The sequence below is a fragment of the Notamacropus eugenii genome, chromosome 5 (assembly GCF_028372415.1).
Source record: "Notamacropus eugenii isolate mMacEug1 chromosome 5, mMacEug1.pri_v2, whole genome shotgun sequence".
In the NCBI taxonomy this organism is placed as follows: Eukaryota; Metazoa; Chordata; class Mammalia; order Diprotodontia; family Macropodidae; genus Notamacropus; species Notamacropus eugenii.
In genome coordinates, this window is record NC_092876.1 from 185,510,658 (window position 1) to 185,537,234 (window position 26,577).

General features: G+C 39.0%; 1 long non-coding RNA gene across 1 annotated transcript in view; it reads right to left on the reverse strand.

Moving 5' to 3' along the window:
* Positions 1 to 16,531: 16,531 nt before the first annotated feature.
* The window catches only part of LOC140505550 (uncharacterized), a 148,386-nt gene continuing 138,340 nt past the window's right edge, over positions 16,532 to 26,577 (reverse strand). Inside the window, exon 4 of the long non-coding RNA XR_011967561.1 lies at positions 16,532 to 16,782. This is a non-coding gene — a long non-coding RNA (uncharacterized lncRNA). The remainder of the gene's footprint in view (positions 16,783 to 26,577) is intronic.

Below are 26,577 nucleotides of genomic sequence, written 5' to 3' on the forward strand. Positions count from 1 at the left end.
CAGATATTTCCAATCATCTGGTTATTTGACACTCCATAAAGGGAACTGACGCTATTGGGGGGTGGTGGGGTGGTGGAGTATCCTTCCTCCCTGCCACCAGTTTTCATCCAGATGTTTGGGGTCATGTAGGCACATAACCTCTACCTGCCTGCCCCTAATGGGCTGTCATAGCTCCTAATGTGTTCACACATATAGGTGAAGAGGCTATGGCAGGGGCCCATTAAATCCATGCCTATGCTCAACCCTCAACACTGTTTCTCTTGTCAGGTCAGCTCATCTGCAATCTAGGCAGGAGCTGTGTGTGGCCTTTTTAATGAACTGTTTAGAATAAGTGCCAATTAAAGCATTAGATGGGCTCAGTTCCCACAGCCATCAGCCAGTTCCCAGGGTGAGTTATTAGATTGGGATTGCCACAGAAAAGTCATTACTGCAGCCCAGACTGTCCATCCTACTAGGTCTGCCATCCATAAACCAAAGGTCCATAGAACAGGGCAAATCCATCTATATTGAAGATGGTTTAGAAGAGAAGACTATTTAGTTTCCAAGACTAGATATGAATTTTTAAAAAACAGAATAAGAAATCTTAAAGAAACCATCAGAAGGTCAACTAACCTATCCCTGTCTCCAGGCAAGAGAAGCAATCTCACAGATTTTATAGAATTTTGAAGCAGGAAGAAATTAACATACAGGGGGTACCAAAGCTGCACCAAGACTTTTGGTATACCCTGTATATAATCCAATTACTTCATATTTCAGATAGGGAAACTAAATATCAAATATATGAAATAACTTGGCCAAGGTCACACAGCTAATCAATTGTTCAACTGGGTGTAGAGCTCAAGTTAGCTTCTTAGTTCCATGCCCTTTCCACCATAATTGCTGCATCCTGCTCCCATATATATACACACATATACATATATACATACATGTATGTATATATGTATGTATATGTACACACATGTATGTATGTATATATGCATGTGTGTGTAGAGAGAGAGCAAGAGAGCTATATATACCTTGGAAGACAATCCATTGTTGTCTATTTCACTATTTGGGAAATCTTTCCTTATATTTAGTCTAAATGTCTCACATTGCTTCTTAGTGATTTTTTTGGAAAGGGAACGGGATGGAAAATACTAAGTTCTTACTGTACCAGGAACTGCACTAAGGACTGAAGATATTAATGCAAGTAAGCAAGACAGCCCCTGCCCTCAAGCAGCTTCCAATCTAATAAGGAAAAGCAACCAATAAAGGCTATCTCATTGCCTTTGCTCTCCATTAGATCCTCATGGCACACTCACTTTCTTTACCTTGTCCCTGAGGTCAGGCCTACATGAGACAAGAGAAAAGATAATTTTAAAATAAAAGGATGGCTTGACTGAGGCATGTATACTAGTAATTCAAAAAATACCCTAGAAATGTAAATTCTAGATATTCTTTAAAAAAACATTAAGACATTTAGAAAAAACAATATGGCTCAGAAAGAGATTTCCAATCACTAGTTTATTTCTGAGGATCTAGTCTAAGAATGATAAATCCTAGATTAAAAAATTAGCTTTGAAACTAAAAAGATGTCCAATGTCCACTAGTATACTGCATCTAGCACAGTATGGAGGACTTGGATCTGTTATTAATCTGGCATTCAAAGACCTCCACTATCTGATTCCAACCTATGTTTACAAATTTATCTTCCATTGTCCAACCTGAACTTGTCAATTCATTGTCCATACTCCTTTTGTATGATCATTTTTTCTTTTTTTAAAAATTTATTTATTTTTAGTTTTCAACATTCACTTCCATAAGTTTCAAATTTTCTCCCCCTCCCTCTCCCCTTCCTCTCAAGACAGCATGCAATATGATATGGTACTACACATACATTCCTACTAAACACTTTTTCATATTAGTTATGTTGCATAGAAAAATTCTTACAATAGGAGAGAACATGAGAAAGAAAAAATAAAACAAAACAAAAAAGAAAACAGACTGCTTTGCTCTGCATTCTGATTCCATAGTCCTTTCTCTGGATGTGGGTGGCATTTACAATCAAGAGTCCTTTGGAACTGTTTTAGATTCTTGCATTTCTGAGAAGGGCTCAGTTCATCAAAATCAGTCATTGCACACTGTGGCTGTTTCTGTGAACAATGTTCTAGTTCTGCTCATTTCATTCAGCATCAGTTCATATAAGTCTTTCCAGGATTTTCTGATGTCCGCCTGTTCATCATTTCTTATAGTACAATAATATTCCATTACATTCATATACCACAACTTGTTCAGCCAGTCCCCAATTGATGGGTATCCCTTCAATTTCCAGTTCTTGACCACCACAAAAAGAACTGCTATAAGTATTTTTGTACATGTAGGTCCTTTTCCCATTTTTATGATCTCTTTGGGATGCAACCCTAGAAGTGGTATTGCTGGATCAAAGTGTATACACATTTTTGTAGCCCTTTGGGCATAGTTCCAAATTGCTCTCCAGAATGGTTGGACCAGCTCACAGCTCTACCAACAATGAATCAGTGTTCCAACTCTCTTACATCTTCTCCAAAATTTATCATTTTTCTGTTTTGTCATGTTAGCCAATCTGATAGGTGTGATGTGGTATCTCAGAGTTATTTTGATTTGCATCTCTTTAATCAATAGTGATTTATAGTATTTTTTTATATGACCATAGATAGCTTTAATTTCTTCCTCTGAAAAATTGCCTTTTCGTATCCTTTGACCATTTTTTAATTGTGGAATGATTTGTATTCTTGTACATTTGACTCAGTTCTCTATATATATTAGAAGTGAGGCCTTTATCACAGACACTGGTTGCAAAAATTCTTTCCCAGTTTTTTGCTTCCCTCCTAATCTTGTTTGCATTGGCTTTGTTTGTGCAAAAACTTTTCAATTTAGTGTAATCAAAATTATTCATTTTGCATTTCATAATGTTCTCTGTCTTTTGTTTGGTCATAAATTCTTCCATTCTCCACAGAGCTGTCAGATAAACTATTCCTTGCTCCCCTAATTTGTTTATAGTATCAGTCTTTACAGCTAAATTGTGTACCCATTCATATTTTATTTTGGTATACAGTGTCAGACATTGGTCTATAGCCAGTTTCTGCCATCCTATTTTCTGGTTTTTTCAGGAGTTTTTGTCAAATAGTGAGTTCTTATCCCAGAAGCTGGGGTCTTTGGATTTATCAACAGTAGATTGCTATAATCATTGACTACCGTGTCTCGTATAACTAACCTATTCCACTGATCTACCCCCTCTATTTCTTAGCCAGTACCAAGTAATTTTGATGATTACTGCTTTATAATACAATTTAAGATCTGATATGGCTAGGCCACCTTCCCTGGCATTTCTCTGCATTAATTCCCTTGATACTCTGGACCTTTTGTTCTTCCAGGTGAATTTTGATATTATTTTTTCTAACTCTATAAAATAATTTTTTGGTAGTTTGATTGGTATGTCACTGAATAAGTAAATTAACTTAGATAGAATTGTCATTTTTTTATTATGTTAGCTTGGCCCACCCATGAGCAGTTGATGTTTTTCCAGTTATTTAGATATGACTTTATTTATGTGAAAAGTATTTTGTAATTGTGTTCATATGGTTCCTGGTTGAACTTGTCAGTTCACTGTTCATACTCCTTTTGTGCAATCTTTTTAAAAACACTATGGAGATAGGCACTTACCTAGTCAGTGATTCTTGAGGCCTCTTAGACCTGACTTGCTTTACCCTTTCTGTAAGAGTTGTAATTAACATGGACAGAGAAGCTTTGGGCCCGAGTTCTAATCTCACAATGACATTTCCTGTAGGGTTTGGGAGTAGTACATACACCTAGGAGGAATTTTCTCCATAATTCTTATTACTGGTATAGCCATCTTACAGCCCTTGTTAGAGCCTGCCTTCTCTCTCAATCCTTACAGAGGTGACTATCCCTCTCTCAGCATAATGGTATAGGATTGTCTTCTGCATAGTTGCCCATCAACCCCACCCACCAATGGTTTCAGTTCTAGGTGAAAACCAACCAATCAATCAATCTACAAGAATTTATTAAGTGATTACTATGTTCCAGGCACTGTGTTAGGCACTGAGAATGTGAATCCAAAGAAAGAAATATTCTCTATAGCAGTGAGCTTACATTCTAATGGGGAAGACAAGTGCATATAAAAATATATACAATATAAAGTTAATAAATATTAAACTAAATAAATATTATGTTAATATATACAAACTAGTCAAATGCAAGGTAGTTTGGGAGAGAAAGTATTTGCATCAGCATTGGGTGGGTAGAGAATCAGGAAAGGCTTCATAAAGAAGATGCTGTTTCACCTGTGTCCTAAAGGAAGAGGCAGAAAAGAAGGAAGGTGACCAACATTTATATAGTAACTACTACTTGCTTTATAAATATGATTTTATTTGATGCTCATGACAACTTGGGAAGATAGGATTTGAACTCAGGTCCTCCTGACTCCAGGCCTAGCACACTGCACCACCTGGTTGCATCTATATTACACATGGTGGGCAATGGAGGGAGGGAAAGTGCATTCCAGGCCTAGGGGACAGATGGCATAAAGGCATCCATATGGGAGACAGAATGTTCCATGTGAAGAACAGAGAGAAGACTGGTCTGATCAGATCACAGAGTGTGGAAGGGGAAATGATGTCCAATGAGGTATCAAAGGTAGTTTGGGACCAGGTTATGTATTGCCATAAAAGCTTAAACAGAGGAGTTTATATTTTATCTCTGAAGCAATATTTTATGCTCTTATTAGACCTAAACCTTCTTGAAGGCAGGGATATTTCCTTATCAAATGTTTCTAGTTATTCTAGTCTACAGGAAAATAGGCTTGTAAGTGTCTGGAGTTGGCTATAATACAACCTACTGATAGGCTAAGTTATTTTTCTATGTCCAACTCACTGCAGCTGAAGCACCAAAGTTGGCATTATAAGTAAGTATTATAGGCAACTATGTACCTACTGTGATTTTAGGAATACCAGAAAAGAACCCTCTCTCATCCTCTCCTCAAAAAAAAATCAGATTTTTAAAAAATTTTAATTTATTTTAATTTATTTAATTTTATTATTTTAAATTTTATTTTAATTTTTATCAATTATTTATTGTCATTGATTTTTGTCATTATTTGATACCTGAAATTCTACCATTTTAAATTCACTAAATTAAGTTAATAGATAGGATACTATTCAAAGCGTATATTCATCTAGGGGAGAAGCACATTACATCAGTCATTAACATCTTAGTATAAACTAATGTATTAGCCCCTTAGTCTGTAACAGTTAACTGAGGATTATAGGTTGAATTATATTACAGATGCATTTTGATAGGACCTGGTTCTAGGAGTCAGGAGACCTGCATTCTCATCTCTGCTCTGTCACATGTATCCTCAAACAAGTCACCCTGGGATCTCTAAGGTTACTTTCTTCCTGCTTCAACATTCAATCATTTTTTGGCAGGGTGGAGAGGGTAGAGATATGGCCGATGAGGGCAGGGCTTGATGACAGCAATGCAATGGGAGTAGGGGGGATCCTCCATTCCTAGGGGGCAGAGCCTGGTTAGCACAGAAATAATCATGCACCAACACGAATTTACCAACTTTTCATTAATTCACCTTGCCCTTCACCTTGCCCTATGTCTGGGACTCCTGATCCAATGTGTCCCATGGCCCGTTAGATCACACTACATTCTTGCTGGATCATCTTCTCACCTCTGTCCTTCCCATGATCCCATACCTTTCTATCTTCTCATTTCTTGTTCTTGGAACTCTCAATATCACCATTGGTATTGGAAAGGGCTCATCAATCAACTTGCCTCTGGCTCCTTCCACCATTCTGTGATTTCTCAAAACAAAACACTCTTATCTACTCGGGGACCATATGATCCAATTATCTACTTTTTATCTATTTTGTGGGAAGGTTTGCCCCACAATTGAGTACTTTGTGAACTCTTTTGGGTTAATACCAGGTTTTGATTTCTCTCAAGGCCTCTTAGATTCTCCTCTTCTTAGCAGCTTCTGTGGATGGACTGTCTATCCAAATGTCAGAAATAAAGCAAAGTTTGACTGAAATTGCAGGAGTGTGTGTCTTTGTTTGTGTGTGTGTGTGTGTGTGTGTGTGTGAAAGAGAGAGAGAGAGAGAGAGAGAGAGAGAGAGAGAGAGAGAGAGAGAGAGAGAGAGAGAGAGAGAGAGAGAGAGAAGGAAGGAGGAGGGAGGGAGGGAGAGAGAGAGAGCACCAGTGAGAAGGGTTTACCCTACTGCCACTGTGATTACTGAGAGTTAGGTAAACACCCACGGTAAAGAGAAAAGTCAACTGAGAATAAACTGGAGTCACAGTACTGTCTGACATGCCTCTGAGCAACAAGGAAAAACCTGAGGTCCAATATAAGGGATGGACATCAAGATCTCTAACTAACCTGACACTGTAGGCCCTCCACCATCTGTCACTAATCTACCTTTCCAATTTAACTTCCCATTCTTCACCAAATTCTCTGTCTTGTCTAGACTTCTTGATTCTTGTCTCTTTACATGCATTGGGAATTCTTGACTCCAGGTTTTTGTTTAGAGGTAGCTAGGTGGCACAATATGAGTAGCTAGGTGGCACAGTGGATAGAGTGCTGGACCTGTGGTCAGGAAGACCTGGGCTCAAAACCAGCCTCAGACATTTACTAACTTGATGACCTTGAGCAATTCACTTAACCCTATTTGCTTCAGATTCCTCATCCATAAAATATGAACTAGAGAAGGAAATGGAAAACCACTCCAGTATTTTTGCCAAGAAAAGCCCAAATGGGGTCATAAAGAGATGAACATGACTGAAACAAGTGAATAACAACAAGAAGCTATATAATGGATAATGTGCCAAAGTTGGAATTAGAAAAATCTGAGTTCAAACCATGCTTTAGACAGTTAACTTCTCCATTAGCAAATCATTTGCCCTTTCCTAGCCACAGTTTCCTTAACTGTATTTGGGAAAGCTAGGACTTACATCGTAGGGTTATCATGAAGATAAAATGAAATAACATATAAAGGGCTTTGCAAACTTTAAAGCTCTCTATAAATGGCAGTTATCATTATTTTTATTCTTATTGTGCTAATTCTCTCTGCCTGGAATGTCCTTTCTCCTCCTCTCTGCTTATCTAAGTCCTAACTTTCCTTTAAGGATCAGTTCATGTCCCCTGAAGCATCAAACCTTTTGCAAATTGCACTATCCTTATCATGTACATGCAGTGGGGTATACTGGAGCCACTTCATTCCAGCTCATGGGAACTAATTACTAAATTTTAAGTTTGAGCACTTACACCTTGCAGATTGACAAATGCTACAAATCAGTGTTTGCATAATTGTTTTGTTGATTGTTTAGACTTAAGAAAGTCATGGATAAAATGTTAATAATACAGATAAAATTTAAGTGTGTCGTAAGTACATTACCTCCCCTCCTCCCCAGTTAATATTTACTTGCTTGTATGGTACTTAGGATATTCCATCTTGTATAGATCTAGTCATTGCATTTCTCTGCTCTAAAACCTTCTGTGTTCCCCAGTTGCCCACCAAGTTTAAGCCCTTTTTGCCTGCTATTTCATGCCTTCTACAATTTGGTTCCATTATAATTTTCGGTATTATCTCCTCCATATGCTCTAGATCTTTACTCACACTTTTCTCCTCTCCATTTCCACGGATATCATATGTCCTTTGTTTTTGAAGAGGTCCAATGATATCACATTTTGATTTGTGCATGAATTGGTTGCACAAGGTTGTCAGCCTCAGTCTTTCTTCCAGAGTCAGTATAGCCTGGTAGCAAGACAAAAGTCATGATGACTGATGATGGTCTGTGATGCAGCGGATGACCTTGGTATCTTCCACGTCTGAACAAACTCGAAGTGTTCTTTAGTGCCTCCTTCTGCTTCCTTCATGGATGTTAGAACAAATTGTTCTCATCTGTTTATTCTACCAGGGGAGATCTTCTCATGCTTGGGGTAGATATTGCCCTAACTTACCAGTGGGTTTGAGGCCTTAGTTTCCCTCAACCTAGTTTAGCCCATCTGATGAAACAGTTTACTGGGGCATGGATACTACCCATGCTGTGACTTCTTGGAACCACAGGTGAGAACTAAGTGAAAAGGTGGACACCAGCAGCCCTCAAAAGGACTCAGAAAGCCCTCACATCAGAAATGCTAGTCCTCCTAAACACCCCATGTACCCCAGCTGAATGACTACTCATCCTTTAAAGCCTTATTCAAATACTCCCTCCTCTAGGAAGCCTCCTCTTATCTGATCCCCCAGATTGAAGGGATCAGACATAACCTTACCCTTCACATCTCATACAGAACTTTGTCATGTGACTAACATCTTTATCATCAAACATTACACATTAGAGTTTGCCATATTTGAGTTATTTCCCAGAGGAATTTAATGTCCCTGAAAACTGGGATTTGTGTCAAATCAAAACTTTGTATTTCCTCCCAGTACTTAGCACAGATGGACAGCACATAGTAGGTACTTGTTAATATTTTTTGATATTGTATTTTTAACCACTTTTTGAATATTCCTAAAATGTAAATTTTATGAGGTCAGGAATCATGTCTTAAGCTTCTCTGTCTTGCCTCCCCATGACTATCATGATATATTTCCCACAAAAATAATGACCTTACCTTTATATGCCACTTTATAGTATAAAAAGTTTATCTAGATGGTAGGGGCATCATTTTTACTACTATTACCATAAGAAGGATGTCATGTCCAATGGAAAGAGTACTGGATTTGGAAAGATTCTGATTTCAAATCCCAATTCTGTTACTTAGCATTTGTGTCATCTTGGGCAAATGACTTCATTTCCATAGACCTCAGTTCCGCATCTGTAAAATGGCAGGCTTAAACTAGATAGGGTCTAAAGTCCCTACCAGCTCTATCTATATCCATGATCCTATCATGGGCATTTTATCTATGATAAATCTAGGACTCAGAGAAGTGAAGCAGCTTGTCCAAAGTCCCACAGCTAGTGAATGGCAGAAAGCCAGCACTCAGAATCAAAGGGTGTGCATTTAAGTCCCGGGCTTGTGTGACTACACTACACAGCAGGTCCTCAACAGAGCTTGATGATCCCATCCCAACCTGCTCACTTCAATCCTTCATTTTACTTTGGTCCTATAAACTTGTCTCCCACTCTCTTACCCCTGCGCAATCATTTTTTAATACATAATGTCAGGATTGCAGAACCACCCATCTGGCCAAGCAGCAAAAGTTCCCTGAATCTGGGAGATGGGCCTGTGACAGAAGGTTTAATGAATGGGATCTTTCAGAGTGAAAGGGAGAAGAAGACTCTTCATAAGATTATTCAGACAAATTAAGGGCTATTGTATGGTAGGGTAGGAGAGGGTTTGATGGCAGATGAGAGCAGAAAAGGAGATGACAACTTTTAATTACAACAAGAGGGATTTAGGTTAGACTTTAAGAACCTCCAGGCCATGAAGGTTGTTATTCTATAGAGAAAGGATATAGAGTTTCCTTCTTTAGAGAACTGTATACTGTATATATATATACATATACACGTATATATGTATATATATACATATATATAAAATAGTGTATATAATAGTATATATAGAATTGTATTTAATAGTAACATTTTTTAAAGAATAATTTTGAGCAGCTAACTCATTTTGACTATTGTAAAAACTCAAATTAACTACAAAGGACCTATGAAGGAAGATGTCATCTGCATCCAGAGAAAGAACTTACAAATAGAACTATGTGAAGAATGATTTTATCTATCTATCCATCCAGCTATTTATCTATACACACATATACACATATGAGTATCTATATGTGTGTATATATATACATATATAGTGCATATTTATATATATGTGCAATATACATATTTATGTCTAATGGTAGCCATCTCTAGAGGGGGGAAGGGGGAAGAAAAAAGAAAAAGAAAATAACATGATAACTTTATTTTATATTTAAAAAGAATAGCAAGTGGTACATAATAGATTTGCAGTTTTACATGCAATTATCTTTTTATAAAAATTCTACTGTTATGGAAATGCTCGTTTTATTTAATAAATTAAAAATACAATAAAATTTCAAAAAATATATCATCCATAGAAAGGTATTTAAATTGGGAGAAAGTGTTTATGAGTTGCTGTGTATTAAAAACAGGTCTTTTTACTCTCAAAAAAAAGACTAATAGACTTATAATCTCTTGGAGATACTAAGGCTGACAGATCTCTTGAGCTTTGGAGTTCTGAGCTGTAATGGAATAAGTGAATTGGTTGTCCATACAAAATCTAGCATTAATATGGTAAGCCCCAGGAAGATGGGGTGGTTGGATCACCAGATTGTCTAAGGAGGATCAAATTGGCCCAGTACAAAAATTCTTTTATCAAACACATGGGATTGAAGCTGTGAGTTGACTTTCTACTTCTCCCTGGGTGAAATGGAGAAACACAATTAAAAAAAAAGACTGATTCTTATTACAAGAAGGGGAAAGTGTAGTTCTACAAAGAAGCGAGTTAATGTACTACACAATCCCCCAGTTCTTTCACAGACAAAATTTCTTTGTCTCCAATATGTCAGTTATCATTGTACTCTATTACAAGTTACGACATTTAAGTTTGTCTTACCCAGAAAAACCTTCAATTGAAAAAGAAGGGATAAAAGGAAGGGGAGGAAGTTATGAATGAATGAATGAATGGCCTTTCCAACATAATTTCTCCACATAAGCAAAAGAGGCAAATATAAAGCTGCAGTAAGTTGTGAAATCTGAAAATCCCGAGTTTGTTTTATGAGATATTTTCCCCTGTGATTTTCTTTTTTCTGGTGTTTATTTGCATAAAAGCTAATAAAAATGTATTTACACCCCAAAGAAGACACTGCAGATAAATTCTATGGCTGTAACTTCCTTTATTTCCCTTCCCTGACACCGTATTATTCAATTTATGAACTGTATGAAAGCTACCAATGCAGCCAACTTACTTTGAGCCTTTATAACTGCAGGAATTGATTATGCCAATGTTTTGTTCAGGCTTGGCCAGATAATTTCCTAATACGATTCCCAGTGCAACAGCTTACCTGCTGCCTGTAGCTCCAATTCACACACTTGCCACTCTCTCCCATTCCTCTTCCCTTTTTCTTTCCTGAACATTAGCTCATCTGGGGAGTAAATGTCGCAAATCCTTGTCTGGGTCAAAAATCTCACCAAGGGCTTTTAACTATCTCATGCCAAGTTTGCAAGAGATCTAGGGTTTGTGATGATCCTCAATATTCTTTTGGAGTCCTCCAGTTAGTGCCCAAGATACCAGATAGTTACCCTCCCATTGAGAATAGGGGCCAAGACAAGACTTGAGGTAGAGACAACCAGCAGTCTTCTGTTGTTGGGTCAAGGCAGCCAGCCTCAGTAAGTGGTGAAACTGCCCATAAAGGGCCAAAGATAAAAGATATATCCATAAAACCTAAAGGAGAGGATCAATACTAGGTTCTCAATAAACTGTTACTGGATTTTCACCAGGTTCCAAGAAGACCAGAGGCAAAGGGGGTGTTTCTGATGATCACCTAAGTACCACCTTTCATATGGGCTCCAGCACAGTGATCCTAGGTTCAAAACATTCTATGGTTCAGCATCCATCTAATACCACAGCACACTTGCCCTTACACATACATTTAGGTCTCCCATTGCATCCTGGGCCAACTCCAGTTACTCTGATGAATATCTGGTTACTGGATCCAGATGGCTCTGGTGGAGAAGTAAGGCTGGTGACCTTGCACAGCCCTCCCTCATTTAAAACAAAGTCAAGTGCAAGTCACATTATCATTTCTCTGATGTTATGGTCTTCTTCAAAAACAAAGGAAGAACACAACAGCAACAACCACAACGTTTACCATTATCAGTTAACCAGAAGGCACATTAGTTCAAAACAAAAGACATTTAAGCAAGTAGTATAACAAATGAGAAAAGAAAGGATTCTCTACTTCCTCTTCCCATGCACACACAGGGTACATTAGCCCACAAGTTAACATAACAAACATAAGAAAGGGATGGTGCAGAGAACACTTATGGAACAAATGCGAAGAAACACGTGCCAGGAATCTGTGTGCTAGGGTACGAACATCAGGAGTCAAAGTGGAAAGATCACAGGCACGGAGGGCATCATGCAGGGACAAATGTGACCCTGGCCACTCACACCTGTAATGCTGAAGAGCTACTTTTGTCTTGTAACAATGCCATCATGTGGTTCTCTTTTGGGCGTTGTTTCTTCACTCCCCTGGGCATCATCTCTGCTGGGCAGCATCTCTGCTGGCATCATGCTCACCGCACTGCCCTTTACTATCGTCTCCCAAGCTTTCTGCTCCCACCTACTGAGGCACAGTAGCTAAAAAGCCTTTCCCTGACTAGAAAAACTCTCTTTGCATGAATAGCCACCAAACCCAGGTAGCACAGTCAGCAAAAAGCAGCAAGACACCCAGGTAGATTGTCTGTTATCAAAATGGCATCAGGACAGGGCAGAAGAAAGGTCTGAGATAAGAAAAAATACTTTCCTTCAATTTGCTGAAGTGAACTGAAGGGGGATCAAACCAAGCCAGACCTACAACCCAAATGCACCTGCAAGCCTTTTAGGTACAACAAATCAAATCCATTTTGTCTATCTAGTTTGACTCTCTGATTTAGGTACTGGTGTTGTTAAGTCATTTTAATTTTTATCCAGCTCGTTGTGACCCCTTTTGAGGTTTTCTTGGCAAAGATGATTTGGTTTCCATTTCCCTCTCTAGTTCATTTCACTAATGAGGAAACTGAGGGAAATAGGGTTAAATGACTTGTCTAGGGTCACACAACTAGTAAGTGTCTGAGGTTAGAGTTGAACTCAGGTCTTCCCAACTTCAGGCCCAGCACTCTATGCCACCTAGCTGCCAAATCTTTGAAATGTGGCAATCATACTCTCTTTCTGCCTTCCTAGCCTCAGAATTTGTTGCAGTTTTCTGGTGTTGACCCTAGTTCTGTTTTAGTGAGAAGATGATCAGGCTCTTGGTCTTATCTGTGAGGATGATGAGGAGGAGGAAGAGGATATGTCCTAGGTCTCAAAGAGCAAGAATAAACTCCCAGGGTTCATCAACACACCACTTCTTTTCCCACTAAAATAGTTCTTCCAACAATTTGAAATAATTATGCTTCAACTTTGGTACTCATACCTCATCAGTACTCTCAGTTGCTTTTATTCCTCTGATAAGAGGCTGGAGCAAGAACTCCTCCCATAGCATCTCTGTATAGAGGGTTCAAAATCCCAGCAATCTCTTCATTTGCCACTAGCTTCTCTGCTTGGTGCTCATGCTGGATATTCCCTTGTCATCCCCCCTCTTTTTCACCTTCTTTTTCTGTGTAGCCTTTTCTCAACAGATTATAAGTTCCTTGAGGGCAAGGATTGCATTTGTACCTTCAGTGTTTAGTGGCAATGTCTGGCATATAGTAATCACTTAATAAATGTTTGTTGTGTCATAATAAATTGCATCATAACAAATCATGTTGTATCAAAATAAAGGAACCTCAATGACAGATGGAAGGCTTTTAGCTAAGTGTAGGAGAGAACTTGTTCATTAACCCCTGGGGCACCATGTCCTCCTGGGCAGAGAGTAGTTCTTTGAAGTAAGTATATTCTGTAATAATGGTAGGTGGCAGGTAGTCAGCTCACTAAGGCAGCTTTCTGTGGTTTCTGGTGACTGATGTGTGTTATATTCTGAGAATTCCCCTCTGGGATCTCAAGGTGCCATTATCATGCACAAAGTAATGAAGCTGTGGGGGATGACAGCACTTTACTTAATCTGCTGATTTCTGTTGATTCTGTTGACTAAATTACATGAGTCACTGAAGCGAAGAGGAAGAAAGATATCTCCAACTGGAGGGAAATCAACTCCCAATAGAAAGAACCATCCTGAAAGGGCTACCTCAAGTTCAAGGGCATCTCTATGCTTGTGGGCATGATATCAATAGATACATGGAAAACTCTTCTTTCCCTTGGGATGGAGAGAAAGTGAGTGAGTGAGTGAGTGAGTGTGTGTGTGTGTGTGTGTGTGTGTGTGTGTGTGTGTGTGAGAGAGAGAGAGAGAGAGAGAGAGAGAGAGAGAGAGAGAGAGAGAGAGAGAGAGAGAGAGAGAGAGAGAGAGAGAGAGAAAGATTCACATTTGTGAAAAAATCCACTTTTCCTCCTGGTTGTCCAAATAGTCCAAAGACAAATCTATCTGAGGGAGTCAGCGTGACTCTTTGATCTATCATGACAATTGAATAATAAAGGAAATCTATAGATGGGAGTTCCTGTATACAGGAATTGTCTTGAGGAACATACTTCAGAGCTCAGAGATAAATCAATAAAGACTCATTCTGTGCCCACTGTAAGCAGCATTGGTTTGAATTTGGACCTATACTTTACAAAGAGCTGCTAGATTTTTATACATTTCAGGTTGGTCACCACTCTCTGGAGGCCATATATAAAATATATGTGACTTTATGCAGAATTCTGGACTCAAAGCAAGGCTTTTTAACCATGCATCATGAACCTCTTTGGCAGTCTGGTTAAATCTATAGACCTTTTCTTAGAATGTTTTCAAATGCATAAAATAAAATATATACATTTATAAAGGAAACTAATTTTATTGAAATACAGTTATCAAGAGTTTTTTTTTAATTTTTTTAAAAATCATTTCCTAGACCCCATGTTAAGAACTTTCAGTTTAAGGGAAAAAATGTAAGTAACTAGAATGATTTTCTTTCTTCATCATTCACCTCTTCCCCCCGCCCCCTCCCCCCCATAATAACTCTTACCTTATTCCATCCAAATATACACAAGAATCCTATTTCTTTAACCCTGGCCCTATCCATACCTAACAACCCTAATTTTTGCCTCATAAAGTCTTACAAAAACCTAACAAACCCTAAGTTTACCTCTATTTCCACACAGGTAGGCAACATGTATTTATTAAGGAATTATTATGTGCCAAGTACTATGTTAAGTGTTAGAGATACAAATACAAGCAATCTCCCTCAAAGGTCCTACATTGTAGTGGAAGAAAACAATACATATAAGGAAACTAAAAAGTCAGGGGAATGGGGTCTGGTGACAAAGTCTGGAGACTCAAAAGCACAATGGACAGGTGGATAAAGCATGATTGGTTTGGGCTCTTCTCCAAAATGATAGCCTTCCCCCCACCCTCTAGAGGAACTCACCAATTTGCTAGAATCACAAAAGGATGTTCCAGGGCAAGAGGGTCCCAGACACTATGGGAAGTTCCCAGGTGAGAAGACAGCTGAGTGGTGGTGATGTAGTCTGGAAAGTCACAGTAAGGAAGGGAATGAACTATGACTAGCTTGGGCTTATTCCTCAGATGAAAGCTACCCTGCCTGGTATCAGGGGACCAACAAGGAAGAGAGATATTGCCAGGATGAGAAGGCCGTTTCCAAATACCTAACAAGACTAATCTTACTAGCACTACTAGACGCCTAAACTGATTCACTAATAGACCTGGTTTTAGCCCCATTTAATAGACAAGACTAATCTTACCCATACACACTACATACTAACAACCTTAAGCTTACCTCTGACACCTAACAATCCTCTTCTTACACATATAACAATACTAATTTTCTATAATCACCAATATATGCAATTATTTCTTTATGCCAATGATTCTCAGATCCATTTATCCAGCCCTAGACTCTCTCCTGACCTCCAGTCTCACATTACCAACTGTCTCTTGTGCACCTCAAATTGGATGCCCTGTGGACATTTCAAACTCAAAATATCCAAAATTAAACACATTATCTTTCTCCCCAAACCTTACTCTCATCTGAACTTCCATATTACTGTCAACAGTACTACCATTCTCCCAGTCACACAGGCTTACAACCTAGGTAGCATTCTCAACCCTTCACACATTTAACCTACATATTCAATCTGTTAAAAAGTCTTGCTGTTTCTAATTCATAACATCTATCAAATATGTCCCCTTCTCTCCACTCCCACGCAGCTGCCAATCTGATACAGATCTGGATCACCTCATACCTGGACCATTGTAAAAGCCTACTTGTTGATCTCCTTACCTCAAGTCTTTCCCCATTCCAGACCATCCTCCAGAACTCAACTGCAAAGTGATTCCTAAAATGATACTTCTGATCATGTCACCATCCCACTCAATAAATCCCAGTGGCTTCCTATTACCTTCAGAACCAAATATTAAGTCCTGTTTGACTCACAGAGCCCCTGATAACTTGGTCCCTTTTTATCTTTCCAGTCTTCTTTCACCCTACTCCCTGTCACATAGTCTATGGTCCACTGGTCTCCTTGCTTTTCCATATCCAAGACTCTCTATCACCATTCCTCTGACTGGACCTTCTACCCAGAACAGAAGTTTGGTTTGACTGAAGGCCCTCTCTGCTGCCTCCAAGTACTAGTACCTTCTCCTCAAAATTATCTTGTATCTCTTTTCCTACACTGGTGTTGCTCTATAAATGCACATTGATTGACAGATAGGGTGTGATGATACTTTTATTGTATTCTCTACTGGTCTGACCACATCTGGAATACTGTATTTGATATTAATTGCTACATTTTAGGAAGGACTTTGACAGACTGGAGCATTTGCAGAGGATGATGGTCATTCCATATCAGGATCAAGTGAAAGAACCAGCGCTGTTTAAGATTGAGAAGATATGATTCAGGAGGTATGTACTAGCCATTTTCATGTACTTGAAGGTCTGTTCTGCAGAAGAGAGATAAGACGTTCTTCTTGGCTGGAGAGGGAAGAAGTAGAAACAACCAATTGAAATTTTTAGATAAGCAGATTTTGACTCAACATAAGAGGAAATTTCATAATAACTGGAGAGGTCTAAAGACAGAATAGGCTGCCTTAGGAGGGAGGGAGTTTCTAATCACAGGAAGTCTTCAAGCAGAGACTAGGCAACCACTTCGTAGGCATGATTTGGAATATCTCATTCAATCAATCAATCAACATTTATTAAGCACCAGCTGTGTACTAAGCACACTTCTAGAGACTAGATGACCATTGAGATCCTTTCCAACTCTGAGATAGCAGTGATTCTGTAGCCTTACCTTCATTCCCATCCCACAACCCTGAACTTACCCATATTTATCCCTGCAGTCTAAGAACTACCACCTTACTTCCATTTCAACACATCTAACAACCCTCATCTTATCCAATTCTTACATATCTATGTATCTACTAAAGCTGATCTCATTCCATATATACATGCACACTTCTAACAACTCTTATCTTATCCTCGCTCTTATCAGCCTAACAAATCTTATCTTTCCCTACAGTATACACCAAAGAACTCTTACACACACACACACACACACACACACACACACACACACACACACACACACACACACACACACACACACACACATACCCTAACAACTCTAGCTTTCTCTGACCCAAATTCTTCTTCTTTTTCCCCATCTCCCTTCCTTTCAACTCAGATCTGGACCAGGAAAGTAAGTCATCTGTCTCAGCTGCTTTGGTGGACAGTGCTGGTTGGAGATGAGACTGGACTTGATGACTTTGAAAGGCCCCCTAACATGACAGCAGCATGACCACAGACCCTTCCAAGTCAATTTGCATTCTTCAGACCCAGTAACTTCCTTAGAAAGCAGGATGACAGCAAGGGTGAATCTACTATGACTTTCAAGCAGGAATTTGCATGCTTGACTGAGAGAGATAATCAAGTCGGTGCCCCTTGCTGCTGATGTGCCTTTTTCAATGGTGCACGGTGATTAATGCTGAGTCCCTAAGGTGTTTGCTGATCTTGGTCTGTCTTTGCTTCATTTTTCAAAACACCCTGGGCTCTGTTCTCCTTCTCTTTCGGGCTTCTCTTTGGTGTGCCTTCCCTCTGGGATTCCACCTGTGAGTGACTGTTTGTCTTTCTCAGGGCTCCAGATTGTTGAATATCTTCAGTTGTGTTGCTGTCAAATCTCTCCTGATGGGGCTGAGCACTCAAACCAAAAAAAAGAGGATAGGGGAGAAAACAAAACACAGCCCCTGCCGGGAAAATGGCTCCACTGGCTCTCTGGTTGCATGTCAGCGTCCCTCCTGGGGGCTCCTGCCACGTCACGCTTACATGGACGTGGCTCCCACCCCCACAATGGGCCACTTTCATCTCAACATGGTGCTTCTGGAGCCATCAATTAAGCAGCAATTCAATTTCATGGAGAGGCTTGTTCTTGACCCCTTGATGATTACTATGTCAAAAGCAAGTCAGAATATGAAAACAAGCCATTGGAATCATGAATCACCATGGCAGCCTGGCCATCCAGCACCAAGGCACTGACTGGAGCTGGCACTGGGGGAGGAGGGATAGGAAATTCCATTGTTTTCACAGTGGTCATCTAACTCAGTTGACATTTTCGAGCTTAGGGAAATTTAACTATGACGTACAGGGCAGCAGGCAGGGGCAGAGCAAACATTAGGTCCTACTGAGCAGGTGCCTCATCCTACATTGGAGGACCAAGGCTTTCTCTCACTTCCCTCCCTGTTTTCCTCTGTCTGTCTCTGTCTCTGTCCCTCTCTGTGTCTCTGTATCTCTTCTCTGTTCCTGTCTGTCTCCTCCATCTCTGTCTCAGTTTCTATATCTGTGTCCTTGGCTGTCTTTCTCCTCTGTCCCTATCTTTGTCTGTTTCCCTCCTTGTTTTCTATTCCTCTCTTGCTTCTCTTTTGAGTTCCTTCATTTTTCTCTTTCACTTTTACTCCTGCTTTTGTTTCCACCTTCTCTTTGTTGTTGTTTTTTCTTCCCTTTCATCAGAATCCTGGTTCTTAGTCCTTTCTCCTTTGGTAGGATATGATGGCACTTTTTCTGTCTGAAAAATCTCGTTGATATAGTAGATAGAGTGGCAGACTTGAAATCGGGAACACCCAAGTTTACCCCAGACACTGTATGATCCTGGGCAAATTATTTAAACTCTCTCAGACTTATTTTTCTCATCTGTAAAATGGAGATTATTCTAGTACTTAAATCATAAAACTGTGTGTAAGGTTCAAATCAAATGAGATTTTATATATATATATATATACATATATATATGTACGTGTGCCTATATACATATATATACAAGAACATGTATATATACATTTATGTACATTTATAGTTTTTGCAAAACTTAAAGTGTTGTATAAATATTAACTTATAATTTCTTGATCTTTTATTTGCTTTGACCCTTTGGCTCTCCCTCTCCTTCTCCATCTGTCCCCTATTCCCTCATGTTTTTCCTTTCCTCTCTCATCTCTATCTTTTATCATCACTTTTTTGCTCTCCTCCAAGCACAATTTTTTTCACTCCCCCTGCTTTCCTCTCATCTGAACCAGTCATTTACAGTCACTCAGACTGGAATAACCATCTCAAACTATGTCTTTTCCAGTATTTCTTAAAGCAGTTCAGGATGGCCAAGAAAGGAGAGTCCAGGCAGGGGAGAACAATCCAAAGACATTTTTATCCCCTCAAGAACTGAATCATCTTTACTCATCTGATTCTCTCAATGTTATCACATTACCTCAGTGCCTTTGCTAAGATCTGACTTAGTTCTCTGAAAGAAGAATCCACACTGTGAGGGTCTATCTGAGGGATGGTCCCCTGGGCAGAAATCTGGCAACTGTCTGGTTCTACTGAAGGTCTACTTCTAATGAGGCAGCAAAGGTTACTGCCAGGACATTTTGTAAACAATAAAGGATCTCTGTCCTCTTTAGGGATTCCTGGTGCCCAAGGCCTCCTGAGCCAGTTGATTTATTTCATATTTATTTGGAGTCATTACAAGATCATCTTCTCCTGGTTCTTGGTAATGAGCCATATGTTCTTATAGGAAACACGGCATGCTTTCCCTCAGTGGCTTATTTTGCTGGCCAGCTCCCCAAGGAGTGAGCTTGGAATTGAGGACTATTTTTATTTCAAGAACAAGAATACTGCAGTTATTGTGGAACTGGAAGAAATCCTCAGGTAAGATGGGTTTGGGGGTAAATACCACTTCAGAGAGAAGTCCTGATTTCTGTCTGAAACATCAGCTACCAAGTGAAAGGTGACACACAGTTTGTCTTTATCACTGACCGGTATCTGTTTGTTACTCACCTGGAGCACTCTGCTATTGAGTATTCTTTGCTCCACCCCCTACATACCTCGTTTTGGCTCCTAGGAAATACTGTCATTCATTTTGACCGCATTGATAATTGCCAGCATGGATGGGGTTACATTCATCACAGTCAGACCTCTATTAAGGAAGGTGAGGCTGTTCTAAAGAGTTGTCAGAAACTTCCTGACCAGAGGCATTAGTAATAATAACACTAGCTCATGTTTTCATTGCACTTTATACTTTATAAAGCACTTTCTTCTGGGGAAGAAACCACCACCAACAACAACCTACCCTTTTAAGTAAGTAGGGCAAGTGTTATTTTTCAGCTTGTCACAACCATTAACCCTGAGTGTGCCCCAAGGCTTGGTCCTGGGCTTTCCTATCTTTTCTTTGTATCCTCTCTCACTTGTTGATCTCATTACCTCTCATAGATTTATTTTTTGTCATCTCTATGCAGATGACTCCCATATCTATATGTCTAGACCTAGTCTCATTCACTCCTAAACTGCCTACTACCTATCCTGAGCTCTTCTTTTAGGGGAGGTTGATCTCTGCTTAGCATCTGAGGGAGGGGCTGGGGATGGGAAAAGATAGAATTGGGAACCAAAAAAAAAAGACAATGAATGTCAAAAATTGTTTTTAACATGTAATTGGGGAAAAATAAAATATTATTATTAAACTTTTTTTTAAAAGAAAGGTTAATCTCTTCAAGATTAAACATTTTCAACTGGATATCTATTTCAAATTCAATATGTCCAAAATAGAACTTACTGTGTTTTCTCCAAACTCAACCCTCTACTGAACTTCTCTATTAATACCAAGGCTACCACCATCCTTCTGGTCACCCAGATTCACAGCCTCAGTGTCATCTTTATTTTCATTCAGTGATTGATTGATTAATTGAGTAAAGCTGAGAGAGAGAGAGAGAGAGAGAGAGAGAGAGAGAGAGAGAGAGAGAGAGAGAGAGAGAGAGAGAGAGAGAAAGAGAGAAAAGAGAGGGGGAGCCAATTAGCACCATATTCTAAACACAGAAGAGCTTAGAGACCTCAAAGACCTCACATTGCCTTCCATCAACCCTTTCAGAGTTTTTATGTTCAAAGCCTGGGGAAAGAGTAACATTGTAGTATAGAGATGCATCCCAGGAGAATCTGTTTTAAGGAAGAATTCCATTAAAATGTAAACTCCTTGAGGACAAGGGATATCATTTTATTTTTCCTGCTTATACTTGTATTCCCAGCATGAGAGACCCTGGCATATGACTGCTTAGCATGGCATGCCCGTATCAGAATGGGTGCTGTGCTCTTTGAGCAAAGCAGAATTGAGACAGCACAAGGTAAACACAGGATGAGCAAATTTGGGATATTCACCCCAGATATTCACACGGACTATCTGTGTCCAACCTGTGGTAGAGCATTCCGACCTCATATTGGTCTGATCAGACACAGTCCGACACATTGAAGTTTCACTTTATCATAGTGATGTCATTTTGGTCCTCTTCAAAGATGAAGGACAACAACCAACTTGCTTATACTTGTATTCCCAGCACTTGATGTGTGGCATGTAACAAACTCTTAATAAATGTGTTCTGGCTGACTTGTAAGGAACAGAAGGGATATGGGAGGTAAACTGAGCCTCCAGTGTGAAGAGGTCTCAATGGGGTTTGTAGATTAAAGTCTTATGCAAAGTCAGAAATGCAGCCTGGAGAGGACTTCATGCAAAATGGGTCATGATCCCCCTGCCCTCTTGCCTTTCATTCTTGGAGAGTGCCCCACACTCAGTGTGACAGAGGCTCTTGTTATTCATTCTTAGGTAACCAAACTCTGGGAATCCCAAGGGCTTGGGATTAGTGTAGGCATTAGTTTGGTCTAGACCCTGGCCTGGGTCTGAAGTTTAGCCACTGCACAGCCCCTGGCACATAGTAGGTGTCTTGCTACTGTTCCAGAGCTGAAGCAACCAGAATTTTCCCGTCAAGGTCATCACTGGGTTCATACAGCTGTCCAAAGATGCCTCATCATCTTTACTTATATTAGGTAATGTGGGCCTGTTTGCTTGTGGTGAGGTGAATAGAAAGAATCAAGCAGCCAGAGGCAATGGCAGATGTTCTTGGGGCTTCCAGATCTCTACAAACTTTTCTATTTAACATAATGGAATTATAGCCTCCAAAATAGAAGTTTTCAACTTTTGTGTCTGTGTGTCATGTCACCCTCTAGGCAATCTAGTGATGCCCAATGGCCCTTTCTTCAGGGTAATATTTATTGCCTACATTAATAATGGAAGGAAATGCTAATTTTCAGCTAGAGATTAGTGAAAATTCAGATGGATTTTTTTCCCATACCCTCCTAAAACCTAACTACAGGACCTAAGTTAAGAACCCCTATTCCCTATGTCTCCTCTGGCAGAAAGGTGTCAGATAAGATAATATTTATAAAGCACTTAATACATGCTTTTTCTCTTCCTTCATTCTCACACCCCACACTTAATCTCCTCCACTCAGGGTGCTCTAAAGCCCTAATGAGATAATTCATATAAAATATTTTACAAACCTTAAAGTTCTCTATCAATACCAGGTTTTGTTATCATTATTATTTGTCATTGTTGTTAGCTTCTATTCACAAACCCTCAAGTCTATGATGACTTCATTCCCCAGCCCTCTCTTGCACTCCTGCTGAGTTCAAGCAACATGTACAGAGTAATACAGGGGTGTGGAGTGTTGAATGTGAATTCTCTGAATGCACACATACTTCTGAGTTTAATCTGCATTATTAATACTTTCTCACGACTAGATAATCAAACAAATCAAGCCCTGATTTGTAAGATTTCTGAAGTGTAAATGTTCACACTGAAAATTTAACGATTGGCTGGTTAGAGCTGACTGGCTGCATACCTCTGCTAATAGTCCATTTCCCAGTTTTTAGACAGGACCAGACCTGAACTGTCTCATTAAGAGAAGACTCTACCTTGGTCTAAAGATCTGGAGCGAGAAATATTCCCAATATTACATCAGTAATCTATCCCCCAAATAAAGCAACTTTACTATCAGAAAGTTATTTTGTATATTTAACCTAAATTTTCCCTGCTGCACCTTAAGAACATTTGTATTTATTCTATCCTCAAGTAAGATTAAAAAAATAACAGCCAGATGACCAACATCCTCTACTTATTATTATAGAAATCTCAAATTGATGGGGCAGCTAGGCTGCACAATGGATAGAGCCATATGTCTGAAGTTAGGACGACTCATCTTCCTGAGTTCAAATCTGGCCTCAGATACTTACCTGCTGTGTGACCCTTGTCAAGTCACTTAACCTTGTTTGCCTCATTTCCTCGCATGTAAAATGAGCTGGAGAAGGAAATGGCAAATCACTCCAGTATATTTGCCAAGAAAACTCCAAATGAGGTCATGAAGAGTTGGATGTGACTGAATACAACAGAATAACAGCAAAAACCCAAATAAACGACAAGTCAGTGAGATTAAAGATACCTTAAATATTTGAAATAATAATGAAGATGTCAATAATTTAGTGAGAGCAAGGCAGTTGAATGTGCTTCATTATTATTAATCTTGGTTTAACATTTTGCAATGCTGTGATTTGAAGGTCTGGTTCTAAGCTCAGATCATTTTGTTACTTCTTTTTAATGGCTACAAAAAATACTTTAAAAGACTTCACTTCGATGCAAGATTCTAAATGGACAAAATGTAGCTTTGTCTGTCTTTACCATATCGTGATACTCTTATCTCACTGCCCTCCGCCAATTATGCAGAAGTTTTTGTTGACATCAGTTAGTAAATTTCCATCTTCCCTGTCAATCATTTGTTCTTGAAAACTAATTGGAAGGTGCTGTCTTGTTATATATTTATCAAATGAACTCAAAAACCACTGAATCCTTCATGTGGAAGATTCTTAAGTAGGTTGGAAGATTTTCAAAGTCTTTTCAGACTATTTGAAAATTTGAGAGTTTTCTTAACTGTACAGAGAGGAGAATTTTTATGGAGGACACCCACATGTTATTTTCTACAACAAAAGTTTGTTTTTAAATCTCTTACATGTGATGGCTTCATGGCATCGTTAGTTAACACCTCAAGGCACAAAATACACTTAGGGTGACATTCATCATTAATGACAGTAGACAGAAATCTATACTTCAAATCCTCATTTCAATATTTTGGCTGACCTTGTCAGATGGTTAGATCATCATTGTTTTCACCATTACTGTAATGTGACTATTGACCATTTTATATTAGGAGTAACTCAGCTTTGCTGTTTTACAGTTGTTTCCCAAACTCACATGCTTATTATTATCATTACTGTCTTCAATCTGTAGTTTCTTTGCAGGAATCATTTTAAACTTCTTGTCCACTTTGTCAGGGATGGTTTAGTTAAATGAGGCAGCAAAGCACAATACAGAAGACTGGTCTGAATGCAAGAACTGAGTTCAAGTCCTTCCTTTGACCCATATTGGTTGCATGACCCTGGGCAAGTCACTTAACCATTTAGTTCTTTAGGCATCTAAGACTATAAATTGGAAGGAAGTTCCCAGCCTACAAATGGTGGGAGAAATTCCCTCATCTGGAATGCCCTTACCAATGAAATAACAGGTCTACTCCTTATACCTTAATAAGTTAACAATATTATCTAAAAATGCACGTAATCAGGCCAAGAAAACTTCAATGCATCATAATACATGAAGCAAATGAACAAGTAAGGACACTGCTATAAACCCCTCTGGGTAATAAAATTCCCACTCTTTCCTCAAGATACCTCAGGTGCATATATTACACATGACTATTTGATACACAGACTGCACGAAGATACCACTGCCAGTCTATATATTAAATAGAAGTAAAACTTAATTTCTTTATTTTTTAAAGATAAAATAATAAAAGAATTATAATATTATTTTCCCCATACCCCAAGGAATTATTACAATACCCCCTGGGATATATGCAATCTACTTCAGACCATTGATCTAAATTGACTTCTTCATTTTTTTCTTTTTTTAAAAATTTATTTATTTTAAGTTTTCAACATTTATTTCCACAAAATTTTGAGTTCCAAATTTTCTCCCCATCTCTCGCCTCTCCCCACCTGAAAGTGCCGAGCATTTTAATTATCCGTACCACCAATGTGCCCTCCCTTCTAACATCCCTCTCTTCCCTTATCCCCATGTTCTCTTTTGTCCTGTAGGGTAAGATAAATTTCTGTACTCCATTACCTGAATTTCTTATTTCCCAGCTGTATGCAAGAACAATACTCCACAGTTGTTCCTAAAACTTTGAGTTCGACCTTCTCTTCCTTCCTCCCTCCCCACCCATTCCCATTAGGAAGGCAAGCAATTCAATATAGGCTATATATATGTAGTTTTGCCAATGACTTCCATAACAGTCATGCTGTGTAAGACTAACTATATTTCCCTCCATCCTATCCTGCCCTCCATTTCTTCTATTCTCTCTTTTGACCTTGTCCCTCCCCAAGAGTGCTGACTTCTAATTGCTCCCTCCTCCCACTGTCCTCCCTTCCATCATCCCCCCCCACCCTGCTTATCCCCTTCTCCCCCACTTTCCTGTATTGTAAGATAGGTTTTCATACCAAAATGAGTGTGCATTTTATTCCTTCCTTGAGTCAAATGTGATGAGAGTAAGCCTCACATTTTCCCTCTTACCTCCTCCCTTTTTCCCTCCATTGAAAAGTCTTTTTCTTACCTCTTTTATGAGAGATAATTTGCCCCATTCCATTTCTCCTTTTCTTCTCTCAATATATTCCTCTCTTACCCTTTAATTTTATTTTTTTAGATATCATCCCTTCCTATTCAACTCACCCTGTGCAAGCTCTCTCTCTCTCTCTCTCTCTCTCTCTCTCTCTCTCTCTCTTTCTCTCTCTGTCTCTCTCTCACTCTGTCTCTCTCTTTCTCTCTCTGTGTGAGTGTGTGTGTATATGTATGTGTGTGTGTAATCCTACCAACTATCCAGATACTGAAAAAAGTTTAAAGAGTTACAAGTATTGTCTTTCCATGTAGGAATGTAAACAGTTCAACTTTAGTAAGTCCCTTATGATTTCTCTTTCCTGTTTACCTTTTCATGTTTCTCTTGATTTTTGTGTTTGAAAGTCAAATTTTCTTTTCAGCTCTGGTCTTTTCATCAATAATCCTTCAAAGTCCTCCATTTTATTGAAAGGCCATTTTTTCCCCTGAAGTATTATACTCAGTTTTGCTGGGTAGGTGATTCTTGGTTTTAGTCCTACTCCCTTTGACTTTTGGAATATCATATTCCAAGCCCTGTTATCCCTTAATGTAGAAGCTGCTAGATCTTGTGTTATCCTGATTGTATTTTCACAATACTCAAATTGTTTCTTTATAACTGCTTGCAATATTTTCTCCTTGACCTTGGAACTCTGGAATTTGGGTACAATGTTCCTAGGGGTTTCTCTTTTAGAATCTCTTTCAGGAGGTGA